This window comes from Pleurodeles waltl, chromosome 12, assembly GCF_031143425.1.
Source record: "Pleurodeles waltl isolate 20211129_DDA chromosome 12, aPleWal1.hap1.20221129, whole genome shotgun sequence".
Taxonomy (NCBI): Eukaryota; Metazoa; Chordata; class Amphibia; order Caudata; family Salamandridae; genus Pleurodeles; species Pleurodeles waltl.
In genome coordinates, this window is record NC_090451.1 from 7,367,883 (window position 1) to 7,380,487 (window position 12,605).

Sequence of the window (12,605 nt, forward strand, 5' to 3'; positions counted from 1 at the left end):
TGGCCCGTACAGGGATTGAACCCACGACCTTGGCGTTATTAGCACCATGCTCTAACCAACTGAGCTAACCGGCCATGCGTACTAAATATATCCTTTTTCCATGTAATGCAGATAGATAGAAGAGTTGGTCTCACTATCGCAATTCCTTCATACTTTTCTCCTTCCGCCGCCTGTCTGGATTTCAATAACAAGAGCTGTGGAGTGCTGCACGCCAGCCTCAGTGCCTCGTCTTTCACTCAATCTCACTGTGTGCTGTGATATCTTTGTAACATCGCTTGTTGCCGGAAAAAAAGGAAAGGATGGATAGTATTTTTATTCTTTTACAACAAAACCCAAAATGCATCGGCTTGCTTGCTCATTAAGTTTACAAGGCCAGCTGCTTTTGAGATATTATAATTATAGTGGTTATTTGGCGTTGGAGGTAAGAGAGTTTTTTTTAGGTCTGGTCATTCCTTCTGCTTCAAATTACTTGAGCTCCTGTCAACAAAGTAACAACAAAACATAGCCAACGGTTCGTTGCTCAAGCCTTCCCTACTGCGCCTTCCCATGTCTCTCCTGCCGACCACAGTGCAGGAAATCTGAGTTTGCATTTGCGCGAAGAGACGTACAACACAAGAAGGCGCGCTTTTGTGCGCCGGGCACCACCCGGCCTGTGCATTCCTCACTGTCGTGAGATCAGTTTACTCAGCAGAGCATGACGCTGCAATTGGTTAGTAGGGCAGGCCTGACCAGAATAGTATATTTGGGGTCATGTATTTGATTGCATTTTTAAAACAGTAACAGAACTTAACTGCAATGTTTAAATAGGTCTAGACATATTTAAACAGTGTCAATTTAATAGAAGAATTGTGGACAATTCAGAGGGGAGGCACCAATGTTTTTTTTTCCCATTGGGTGGATGCGGCATTAAAGTGTTTGAAGACCACTGGTCTAAGTGGACACTAATATACCTGGATGCTCCTGAATCCTCGCAACAGATGCCAGCAAACCTGGCTGGAGAGCTACTGTGTTGGACTGATCCTGTCGATTCAAGTGGTCTTTCCTAGAGAGTCGGAGGTCATGGAAATAGATGGAGTTGATGGTAATCTTCAGGGCTTTGAAGTTTTCCCATCATCATCTGTCTCAAAAAAATGTGCTAGTAAAGACAGAGAATAAGGTAGCTGTCTTTTACATTAACCAACAGTGAAGCATGCATTCAAAATCCCTCAATGCAATAGCAGAACAATTGGGTTATTGGGCAGAGATCAACCTGTTGCACACGTCGGCAGTACACATCAAGGACACCGACAATGTGATGGCAGACAGCTGGAGGTTTCCAAATTTGCTGGAGTTGACGTTATCCAGGTCGTTGTTTTGAGAGATATGCCGAGAGTTTGTGAAACCCTTTCTGGATCTCTTTTCAAACAAGGACAATGCTCATCTTTGTCTATTCTGATCCAGGATTCCGGAACATGGAGCCTAGGTAGTGGACGTATTGGTGATAAAGTGGCTGAGAAGTCTCCTTTATACATTCCCCCACTTTTTATTGATCCAGATGGTTCTCTTCAAGTCTCAGCAGGGGGGAGGGAACTTTATTCTTGTGGGCCCTTATTGGCCAAAGATGTCATGGTTTCCTCTTCTGAACCCCTGGCTCTTCTACCTCCTTGAGTACTGCTCAAGTGTGTCTCTCTCAGAACGTCGTCCCTGACCTTCTTGCTCCAACTCACTCTATCGCTTTGGAGGTTGAGAAGTCTGGACTGCTAGCAAAGGGTCTTTCCTCTTCCTTAGTGGAGTTAATTCAGCACTCCAGCAGGCCTTCTACTTCGAAGTCTTACTCAAGGAACTGGAAGTCTTTTGAGACGTGATGTTCTGCTCATGATCTTTTGGCACCTACCTGTAGTTTGTCTGCTATTTTGCATTTTCTTCTGAATGGGTTTCACTTGAATCTCTTTCCACTCTGAAAGCTCATTGCTTTGCAATAAAGGTTTTTAGGGACTTTTCTGTACCTTCGTCGATGTTACAATCTTTGGTGTCTAGACTGTTCTGATCTTTTGTCAATTGTAAGACCAGTTGAAAAATCCCTTTTCCCCAACTCAGAATCTTCCTACTCTTTTATAGGCTTTGCAATTTTATCTCTTTGAGGATCTGGATACTGTAGACATAAAGATTGTTTCCTATAAAGTTATTTTCCTATTTCCTATCACCTTGCTGAGAACAATTGGGGAGCTGGGAGCCTTAAAATGCTGTCCTCTCTTCATTTGATACTTTGGAAGATGGGGTAACTATAAGGCCTAGCCTTACCTTTGCTGCAAAGGTTAAGTCTATTTTTGATAGATCTTAGGAAATAATTCTTCCTTCTTTCATTCCCTCTCCTTCTTCTCCGGAGGAACATTTGCTGAATACACTTGATGTTTAAAGAGCTCTTTTCATTTATGTCACCAGGCCTCTGCAGTTCAGGAAAACCGACTCCTTGTTTGTGACTTTTGGACAGCCTGGAAAAGACAAGAAGGTGACTTTTATGACTCTGAGTAGGTGGATTAAGTTGTCAATTTTTCTGGCTTTGCAAGGCTTTTTAGAATATCTTCCAGTTCAGGGATGGTCTACGAGAGGAATGGCCACCTCCTGGGTTGAATTCCAGTGAGTAACAATCTAGGAAATTCCTAGGGTGGCTACTTGGTCCTCAGAGCATACATTTGTCAAGCATTATGGCTTAATAATTTTTCTGTTTTGCATTTGAGTACCAATGTTTTGAACTCTGCATTACCCTTAGTCCATCTTGTCTTTGTCACAAACATTACATCCTGGCCACCTTCCCATCAGTCCTTTGGCAAGGGCTTGGCACCCAGGTTGGGTGCATGGGGCTAGCATTTAAGGATCCTCCTGTTCTTTCTTCCTGTTGGAAGGTGACATCACCTTACTTTGTAATGACTGTCACAAGGACGCAATGGACTAAGGCTAATGAAGATTACCAATAAGTAACCAACGCATCACCATTCTTTCTGAATGTGCGTGGCTCATTCCGCAGGACTTGTTCTTTGAATGATTCCTGGATTTTCAGAAGCCCTTTGATGGCAGCACCCCCACACTGAAAATTGTTTCAGCACCACTGTACAAGGGTCAGTTGTCATGCTCATCTGCGGCGTAAATTTGCATTGAATTAGTCTAACTCCCCAGGCCTTGTCTTTTGCTCAATTTGCCTTTGTGAGTTTTCTCTCAATCACTGTCGACTTCCTTTAATCTTTCTTTCTTCTTTTACTTCACCTTCGCCTTCAGTGTATCTTTCGGCCCTCTTAAGAGACACACCCCCTTGTAGCCACTTCTATACTTCTGTCACCTAATTATTTTCCTATCCTTTCCCCTGTAACGTTGCTGATCCTAGCTATAGCATCACTATCCAGAATCTGTTCACCTGAGTTATGTTCCTCTTATCCCCACACATCTAATAATCAGCTCTTGGTCTCCCTCCACCTCTCACGAGACATAGTCTGAGGCAGTGTCTCCATCTTGGAGAGACAATCCCTTGCACTTGTGTTGTTCTACTGGCACTGCCGGCTTGAGCTTTGGTCAGCAGTGGCAAAAGAAGGACTAATGGAAAGTGAACGTATACTGGAGCAACAGAGTGTATGGATTTATAAGAGCTTGATTAAATGAGAAAAAAAGAGTTTAGTTGAGAGAAAAAATGCAACCTGGCCCGTACGGGGATTGAACCCGCGACCTTGGCGTTATTAGCACCACGCTCTAACCAACTGAGCTAACCGGCCATGAGTACTAAAGATATCCTTTTTCCATGTTATGCAGATAGATAGAAGAGTTGGTCTCCCTATTGCAATTCCTTCATACTTTTCTCCTTCCGCCCCCTGTCTGGATTTCAATAACAAGAGCTGTGGAGTGCTGCACGCCAGCCTCAGTGCCTCTTCTTTCACTCAATCTCACTGTGTGCTGTGATATCTTTGTAACATCGCTTGTTGCCGGAAAAAAAGGAAAGGATGGATAGTATTTTTATTCTTTTACAACAAAACCCAAAATGCATCGGCTTGCTTGCTCATTAAGTTTACAAGGCCAGCTGCTTTTGAGATATTATAATTATAGTGGTTATTCGGCGTTGGAGGTAAGAGAGTTTTTTTTAGGTCTGGCCGTTCCTTCTGCTTCAAATTACTTGAGCTCATGTCAACAAAGTAACAACAAAACATAGCCAACGGTTCGTTGCTCAAGCCTTCCCTACTGCGCCTTCCCATGTCTCTCCTGCCGACCACAGTGCAGGAAATCTGAGTTTGCATTTGCGCGAAGAGACGTACAACACAAGAAGGCGCGCTTTTGTGCGCCGGGCACCACCCGGCCTGTGCATTCCTCACTGTCGTGAGATCAGTTTACTCAGCAGAGCATGACGCTGCAATTGGTTAGTAGGGCAGGCCTGACCAGAATAGTATATTTGGGGTCATGTATTTGATTGCATTTTTAAAACAGTAACAGAACTTAACTGCAATGTTTAAATAGGTCTAGACATATTTAAACAGTGTCAATTTAATAGAAGAATTGTGGACAATTCAGAGGGGAGGCACCAATGTTTTTTTTTTCCCATTGGGTGGATGCGGCATTAAAGAGTTTGAAGACCACTGGTCTAAGTGGACACTAATATACCTGGATGCTCCTGAATCCTCGCAACAGATGGCAGCAAACCTGGCTCTAGAGCTACTGTGTTGGACTGATCCTGTCGATTCAAGTGGTCTTTCCTAGAGAGTCGGAGGTCATGGAAATAGATGGAGTTGATGGTAATCTTCAGGGCTTTGAAGTTTTCCCATCATCATCTGTCTCAAAAAAATGTGCTAGTAAAGACAGAGAATAAGGGAGCTGTCTTTTACATTAACCAACAGTGAAGCATGCATTCAAAATCCCTCAATGCAATAGCAGAACAATTGGGTTATTGGGCAGAGATCAACCTGTTGCACACGTCGGCAGTACACATCAAGGGCACCGACAATGTGATGGCAGACAGCTGGAGGTTTTCGAATTTTGCTGGATGTACGTTATCTAGGTCGTTGTTTTGAGAGATATGCCGAGAGTTTGTGAAACCCTTTCTGGATCTCTTTTCAAACAAGGACAATGCTCATCTTTGTCGATTCTGATCCAGGCTTCCGGAACAAGGAGCCTAGGTAGTGGACGTATTGGTGATAAAGTGGCTGAGAAGTCTCCTTTATACATTCCCCCACTTTTTATTGATCCAGATGGTTCTCTTCAAGTCTCAGCAGGGGGGAGGGAACTTTATTCTTGTGGGCCCTTATTGGCCAAAGATGTCATGGTTTCCTCTTCTGAACCCCTGGCTCTTCTACCTCCTTGAGTACTGCTCAAGTGTGTCTCTCTCAGAGCGTCGTCCCTGACCTTCTTGCTCCAACTCACTCTATCGCTTTGGAGGTTGAGAAGTCTGGACTGCTAGCAAAGGGTCTTTCCTCTTCCTTAGTGGAGTTAATTCAGCACTCCAGCAGGCCTTCTACTTCGAAGTCTTACTCAAGGAACTGGAAGTCTTTTGAGACGTGATGTTCTGCTCATGATCTTTTGGCACCTACCTGTAGTTTGTCTGCTATTTTGCATTTTCTTCTGAATGGGTTTCACTTGAATCTCTTTCCACTCTGAAAGCTCATTGCTTTGCGATAAAGGTTTTTAGGGACTTTTCTGTACCTTCGTCGATGTTACAATCTTTGGTGTCTAGACTGTTCTGATCTTTTGTCAATTGTAAGACCAGTTGAAAAATCAATTTTCTCCAACTCAGAATCTTCCTACTCTTTTATAGGCTTTGCAATTTTATCTCTTTGAGGATCTGGATACTGTAGACATAAAGATTGTTTTCTATAAAGTTATTTTCCTATTTCCTATCACCTTGCTGAGAACAATTGGGGAGCTGGGAGCCTTAAAATGCTGTCCTCTCTTCATTTGATACTTTGGAAGATGGGGTAACTTTAAGGCCTAGCCTTACCTTTGCTGCAAAGGTTAAGTCTATTTTTGATAGATCTTAGGAAATAATTCTTCCTTCTTTCATTCCCTCTCCTTCTTCTCCGGAGGAACATTTGCTGAATACACTTGATGTTTAAAGAGCTCTTTTCATTTATGTCACCAGGCCTCTGCAGTTCAGGAAAACCGACTCCTTGTTTGTGACTTTTGGACAGCCTGGAAAAGACAAGAAGGTGACTTTTATGACTCTGAGTAGGTGGATTAAGTTGTCAATTTTTCTGGCTTTGCAAGGCTTTTTAGAATATCTTCCAGTTCAGGGATGGTCTACGAGAGGAATGGCCACCTCCTGGGTTTAATTCCAGTGAGTAACAATCTAGGAAATTCCTAGGGTGGCTACTTGGTCCTCAGAGCATACATTTGTCAAGCATTATGGCTTAATAATTTTTCTGTTTTGCATTTGAGTACCAATGTTTTGAACTCTGCATTACCCTTAGTCCATCTTGTCTTTGTCACAAACATTACATCCTGCCCACCTTCCCATCAGTCCTTTGGCAAGGGCTTGGCACCCAGGTTGGGTGCATGGGGCTAGCATTTAAGGATCCTCCTTTTCTTTCTTCCTGTTGGAAGGTGACATCACCTTACTTTGTAATGACTGTCACAAGGACGCAATGGACTAAGGCTAATGAAGATTACCAATAAGTAACCAACGTATCACCATTCTTTCTGAATGTGCGTGGCTCATTCCGCAGGACTTGTTCTTTGTATGATTCCTGGATTTTCAGAAGCCCTTTGATGGCAGCACCCCCACACTGAAAATTGTTTCAGCACCACTGTACAAGGGTCAGTTGTCATGCTCATCTGCGGCGTAAATTTGCATTGAAGTAGTCTAACTCCCCAGGCCTTGTCTTTTGCTCAATTTGCCTTTGTGAGTTTTCTGTCAATCACTGTCGACTTCCTTTGATCTTTCTTTCTTCTTTTACTTCACCTTCGACTTCAGTGTATCTTTCGGCCCTCTTAAGAGACACACCCCCTTGTAGCCACTTCTATACTTCTGTCACCTAATTATTTTCCTATCCTTTCCCCTGTAACGTTGCTGATCCTAGCTATAGCATCACTATCCAGAATCTGTTCACCTGAGTTATGTTCCTCTTATCCCCACGCATCTAATAATCAGCTCTTGGTCTCCCTCCACCTCTCACGAGACATAGTCTGAGGCAGTGTCTCCATCTTGGAGAGACAATCCCTTGCACTTGTGTTGTTCTACTGGCGCTGCCGGCTTGAGCTTTGGTCAGCAGTGGCAAAAGAAGGACTAATGGAAAGTGAACGTATACTGGAGCAACAGAGTGTATGGATTTGTAAGAGCTTGATTAAATGAGAAAAAAAGAGTTTAGTTGAGAGAAAAAATGGAACCTGGCCCGTACGGGGATTGAACCCGCGACCTTGGCGTTATTAGCAACACGCTCTAACCAACTGAGCTAACCAGCCATGAGTACTAAAGATATCCTTTTTCCATGTAATGCAGATAGATAGAAGAGTTGGTCTCCCTATTGCAATTCCTTCATACTTTTCTCCTTCCGCCCCCTGTCTGGATTACAATAACAAGAGCTGTGGAGTGCTGCACGCCAGCCTCAGTGCCTCTTCTTTCACTCAATCTCACTGTGTGCTGTGATATCTTTGTAACATCGCTTGTTGCCGGAAAAAAAGGAAAGGATGGATAGTATTTTTATTCTTTTACAACAAAACCCAAAATGCATCTGCTTGCTTGCTCATTAAGTTTACAAGGCCAGCTGCTTTTGAGATATTATAATTATAGTGGTTATTCGGCGTTGGAGGTAAGAGAGTTTTTTTTAGGTCTGGCCGTTCCTTCTGCTTCAAATTACTTGAGCTCATGTCAACAAAGTAACAACAAAACATAGCCAACGGTTCGTTGCTCAAGCCTTCCCTACTGCGCCTTCCCATGTCTCTCCTGCCGACCACAGTGCAGGAAATCTGAGTTTGCATTTGCGCGAAGAGACGTACAACACAAGAAGGCACGCTTTCGTGCACCGGGCACCACCCGGCTTGTGCATTCCTCACTGTCGTGAGATCAGTTTACTCAGCAGAGCATGACGCTGCAATTGGTTAGTAGGGCAGGCCTGACCAGAATAGTATATTTGAGGTCATGTATTTGATTGCATTTTTAAAACAGTAACAGAACTTAACTGCAATGTTTAAATAGGTCTAGACATATTTAAACAGTGTCAATTTAATAGAAGAATTGTGGACAATTCAGGGGGGAGGCACCAATGTTTTTTTTCCCCTTTGCGTGGATGCAGCATTAAAGAGTTTGAAGACCACTGGTCTAAGTGGAAACTAATACACCTGGATGCTCCTGAATTCCTCGCAACAGATGCCAGCAAACCTGGCTGGAGAGCTACTGTATTGTACTGATCCTGTCGATTCAAGTGTTTTTTCCTAGAGAGTCGGAGGTCATGGAAATAGATGGAGTTGATGGTAATCTTCAGGGCTTTGAAGTTTTCCCATCATCATCTGTCTCAAAAAAATGTGCTAGTAAAGACAGAGAATAAGGTAGCTGTCTTTTACATTAACCAACAGTGAAGCTTGCATTCAAAATCCTTCAATGCAATAGCAGAACAATTGGGTTATTGGTCAGATATCAACCTGTTGCACACGTCGGCAGAACACATCAAGGGCACCGACAATGTGATGGCAGACAGCTGGAGGTTTCCAAATTTGCTGGAGTTGACGTTATCCAGGTCGTTGTTTTGAGAGATATGCCGAGAGTTTGTGAAACCCTTTCTGGATCTCTTTTCAAACAAGGACAATGCTCATCTTTGTCGATTCTGATCCAGGCTTCCGGAACAAGGAGCCTAGGTAGTGGACGTATTGGTGATAAAGTGGCTGAGAAGTCTCCTTTATACATTCCCCCACTTTTTATTGATCCAGATGGTTCTCTTCAAGTCTCAGCAGGGGCGAGGGAACTTTATTCTTGTGGGCCCTTATTGGCCAGAGATGTCATGGTTTCCTCTTCTGAACCCTGGCTCTTCTACCTCATTGGGTACTGCTCAAGTGTGTCTCTCTCAGAACGTCGTCCCTGACCTTCTTGCTCCAACTCACTCTTTCGCTTTGGAGGTTGAGAAGTCTGGACTGCTAGCAAAGGGTCTTTCCTCTTCCTTAGTGTAGTTAATTCAGCACTCCAGCAGGCCTTCTACTTCGAAGTCTTACTCAAAGAACTGGAAGTCTTTTGAGACGTGATGTTCTGCTCATGATCTTTTGGCACCTACCTGTAGTTTGTCTGCTATTTAGCATTTTCTTCTGAATGGGTTTCACTTGAATCTCTTTCCACTCTGAAAGCTCATTGCTTTGCGATAAAGGTTTTTAGGGACTTTTCTGTACCTTCGTCGATGTTACAATCTTTGGTGTCTAGACTGTTCTGATCTTTTGTCAATTGTAAGACCAGTTGAAAAATCCCTTTTCTCCAACTCAGAATCTTCCTACTCTTTTATAGGCTTTGCAATTTTATCTCTTTGATGATCTGGATACTGTAGACATAAAGATTGTTTCCTATAAAGTTATTTTCCTATTTCCTATCACCTTGCTGAGAACAATTGGGGAGCTGGGAGCCTTAAAATGCTGTCCTCTCTTCATTTGATACTTTGGAAGATGGGGTAACTTTAAGGCCTAGCCTTACCTTTGCTGCAAAGGTTAAGTCTATTTTTGATAGATCTTAGGAAATAATTCTTCCTTCTTTCATTCCCTCTCCTTCCTCTCCGGAGGAACATTTGCTGAATACACTTGATGTTTAAAGAGCTCTTTTCATTCATGTCACCAGGCCTCTGCAGTTCAGGAAAACCAACTCCTTGTTTGTGACTTTTGGACAGCCTGGAAAAGACAAGAAGGTGACTTTTATGACTCTGAGTAGGTGGATTAAGTTGTCAATTTTTCTGGCTTTGCAAGGCTTTTTAGAATATCTTCCAGTTCAGGGATGGTCTACGAGGGGAATGGCCACCTCCTGGGTTGAATTCCAGTGAGTAACAATCTAGGAAATTCCTAGGGTGGCTACTTGGTCCTCAGAGCATACATTTGTCAAGCATTATGGCTTAATAATTTTTCTGTTTTACATTTGAATACCAATGTTTTGAACTCTGCATTACCCTTAGTCCATCTTGTCTTTGTCACAAACATTACATCCTGCCCACCTTCCCATCAGTCCTTTGGCAAGGGCTTGGCACCCAGGTTGGGTGCATGGGGCTAGCATTTTAGGATCCTCCTGTTCTTTCTTCCTGTTGGAAGGTGACATCACCTTACTTTGTAATGACTGTCACAAGGACGCAATGGACTAAGGCTAATGAAGATTACCAATAAGTAACCAACGCATCACCATTCTTTCTGAATGTGCGTGGCTCATTCCGCAGGACTTGTTCTTTGTATGATTCCTGGATTTTCAGAAGCCCTTTGATGGCAGCACCCCCACACTGAAAATTGTTTCAGCACCACTGTACAAGGGTCAGTTGTCATGCTCATCTGCGGCGTAAATTTGCATTGAAGTAGTCTAACTCCCCAGGCCTTGTCTTTTGCTGAATTTGCCTTTGTGAGTTTTCTGTCAATCACTGTCGACTTCCTTTGATCTTTCTTTCTTCTTTTACTTCACCTTCGACTTCAGTGTATCTTTCGGCCCTCTTAAGAGACACACCCCCTTGTAGCCACTTCTATACTTCTGTCACCTAATTATTTTCCTATCCTTTCCCCTGTAACGTTGCTGATCCTAGCTATAGCATCACTATCCAGAATCTGTTCACCTGAGTTATGTTCCTCTTATCCCCACGCATCTAATAATCAGCTCTTGGTCTCCCTCCACCTCTCACGAGACATAGTCTGAGGCAGTGTCTCCATCTTGGAGAGACAATCCCTTGCACTTGTGTTGTTCTACTGGCGCTGCCGGCTTGAGTTTTGGTCAGCAGTGGCAAAAGAAGGACTAATGGAAAGTGAACGTATACTGGAGCAACAGAGTGTATGGATTTATAAGAGCTTGATTAAATGAGAAAAAAAGAGTTTAGTTGAGAGAAAAAATGGAACCTGGCCCGTACGGGGATTGAACCCGCGACTTTGGCGTTATTAGCAACACGCTCTAACCAACTGAGCTAACCAGCCATGAGTACTGAAGATATCCTTTTTCCATGTAATGCAGATAGATAGAAGAGTTGGTCTCCCTATTGCAATTCCTTCATACTTTTCTCCTTCCGCCCCCTGTCTGGATTACAATAACAAGAGCTGTGGAGTGCTGCACGCCAGCCTCAGTGCCTCTTCTTTCACTCAATCTCACTGTGTGCTGTGATATCTTTGTAACATCGCTTGTTGCCGGAAAAAAAGGAAAGGATGGATAGTATTTTTATTCTTTTACAACAAAACCCAAAATGCATCTGCTTGCTTGCTCATTAAGTTTACAAGGCCAGCTGCTTTTGAGATATTATAATTATAGTGGTTATTCAGCGTTGGAGGTAAGAGAGGTTTTTTTAGGTCTGGCCGTTCCTTCTGCTTCAAATTACTTGAGCTCATGTCAACAAAGTAACAACAAAACATAGCCAACGGTTCGTTGCTCAAGCCTTCCCTACTGCGCCTTCCCATGTCTCTCCTGCCGACCACAGTGCAGGAAATCTGAGTTTGCATTTGCGCGAAGAGACGTACAACACAAGAAGGCGCGCTTTCGTGCACCGGGCACCACCCGGCTTGTGCATTCCTCACTGTCGTGAGATCAGTTTACTCAGCAGAGCATGATGCTGCAATTGGTTAGTAGGGCAGGCCTGACCAGAATAGTATATTTGAGGTCATGTATTTGATTGCATTTTTAAAACAGTAACAGAACTTAACTGCAATGTTTAAATAGGTCTAGACATATTTAAACAGTGTCAATTTAATAGAAGAATTGTGGACAATTCAGAGGGGAGGCACCAATGTTTTTTTTCCCCATTGGGTGGATGCAGCATTAAAGAGTTTGAAGACCACTGGTCTAAGTGGAAACTAATACACCTGGATGCTCCTGAATTCCTCGCAACAGATGCCAGCAAACCTGGCTGGAGAGCTACTGTGTTGGACTGATCCTGTCGATTCAAGTGGTTTTTCCTAGAGAGTCGGAGGTCATGGAAATAGATGGAGTTGATGGTAATCTTCAGGGCTTTGAAGTTTTCCCATCATCATCTGTCTCAAAAAAATGTGCTAGTAAAGACAGAGAATAAGGTAGCTGTCTTTTACATTAACCAACAGTGAAGCTTGCATTCAAAATCCTTCAATGCAATAGCAGAACAATTGGGTTATTGGTCAGATATCAACCTGTTGCACACGTCGGCAGTACACATCAAGGGCACCGACAATGTGATGGCAGACAGCTGGAGGTTTCCAAATTTGCTGGAGTTGACGTTATCCAGGTCGTTGTTTTGAGAGATATGCCGAGAGTTTGTGAAACCCTTTCTGGATCTCTTTTCAAACAAGGACAATGCTCATCTTTGTCGATTCTGATCCAGGCTTCCGGAACAAGGAGCCTAGGTAGTGGACGTATTGGTGATAAAGTGGCTGAGAAGTCTCCTTTATACATTCCCCCACTTTTTATTGATCCAGATGGTTCTCTTCAAGTCTCAGCAGGGGCGAGGGAACTTTATTCTTGTGGGCCCTTATTGGCCAGAGATGTC

At 43.3% G+C, this 12,605-nt stretch overlaps 3 non-coding genes across 3 annotated transcripts; all 3 read right to left on the reverse strand.

Annotated features, from left to right (window-relative positions):
- Nucleotides 1–74, reverse strand: TRNAI-AAU (transfer RNA isoleucine (anticodon AAU)). Its single transcript has one exon. It is a non-coding gene; the product is annotated as a tRNA-Ile (tRNA).
- A 3,592-nt stretch (nucleotides 75–3,666) lies between these two features.
- TRNAI-AAU (transfer RNA isoleucine (anticodon AAU)) lies at nucleotides 3,667–3,740 on the reverse strand. The gene has a single exon. It is a non-coding gene; the product is annotated as a tRNA-Ile (tRNA).
- A 3,593-nt stretch (nucleotides 3,741–7,333) lies between these two features.
- On the reverse strand, nucleotides 7,334–7,407 carry TRNAI-AAU (transfer RNA isoleucine (anticodon AAU)). Its single transcript has one exon. It is a non-coding gene; the product is annotated as a tRNA-Ile (tRNA).
- Between the last annotated feature and the right edge of the window lie 5,198 nt (nucleotides 7,408–12,605).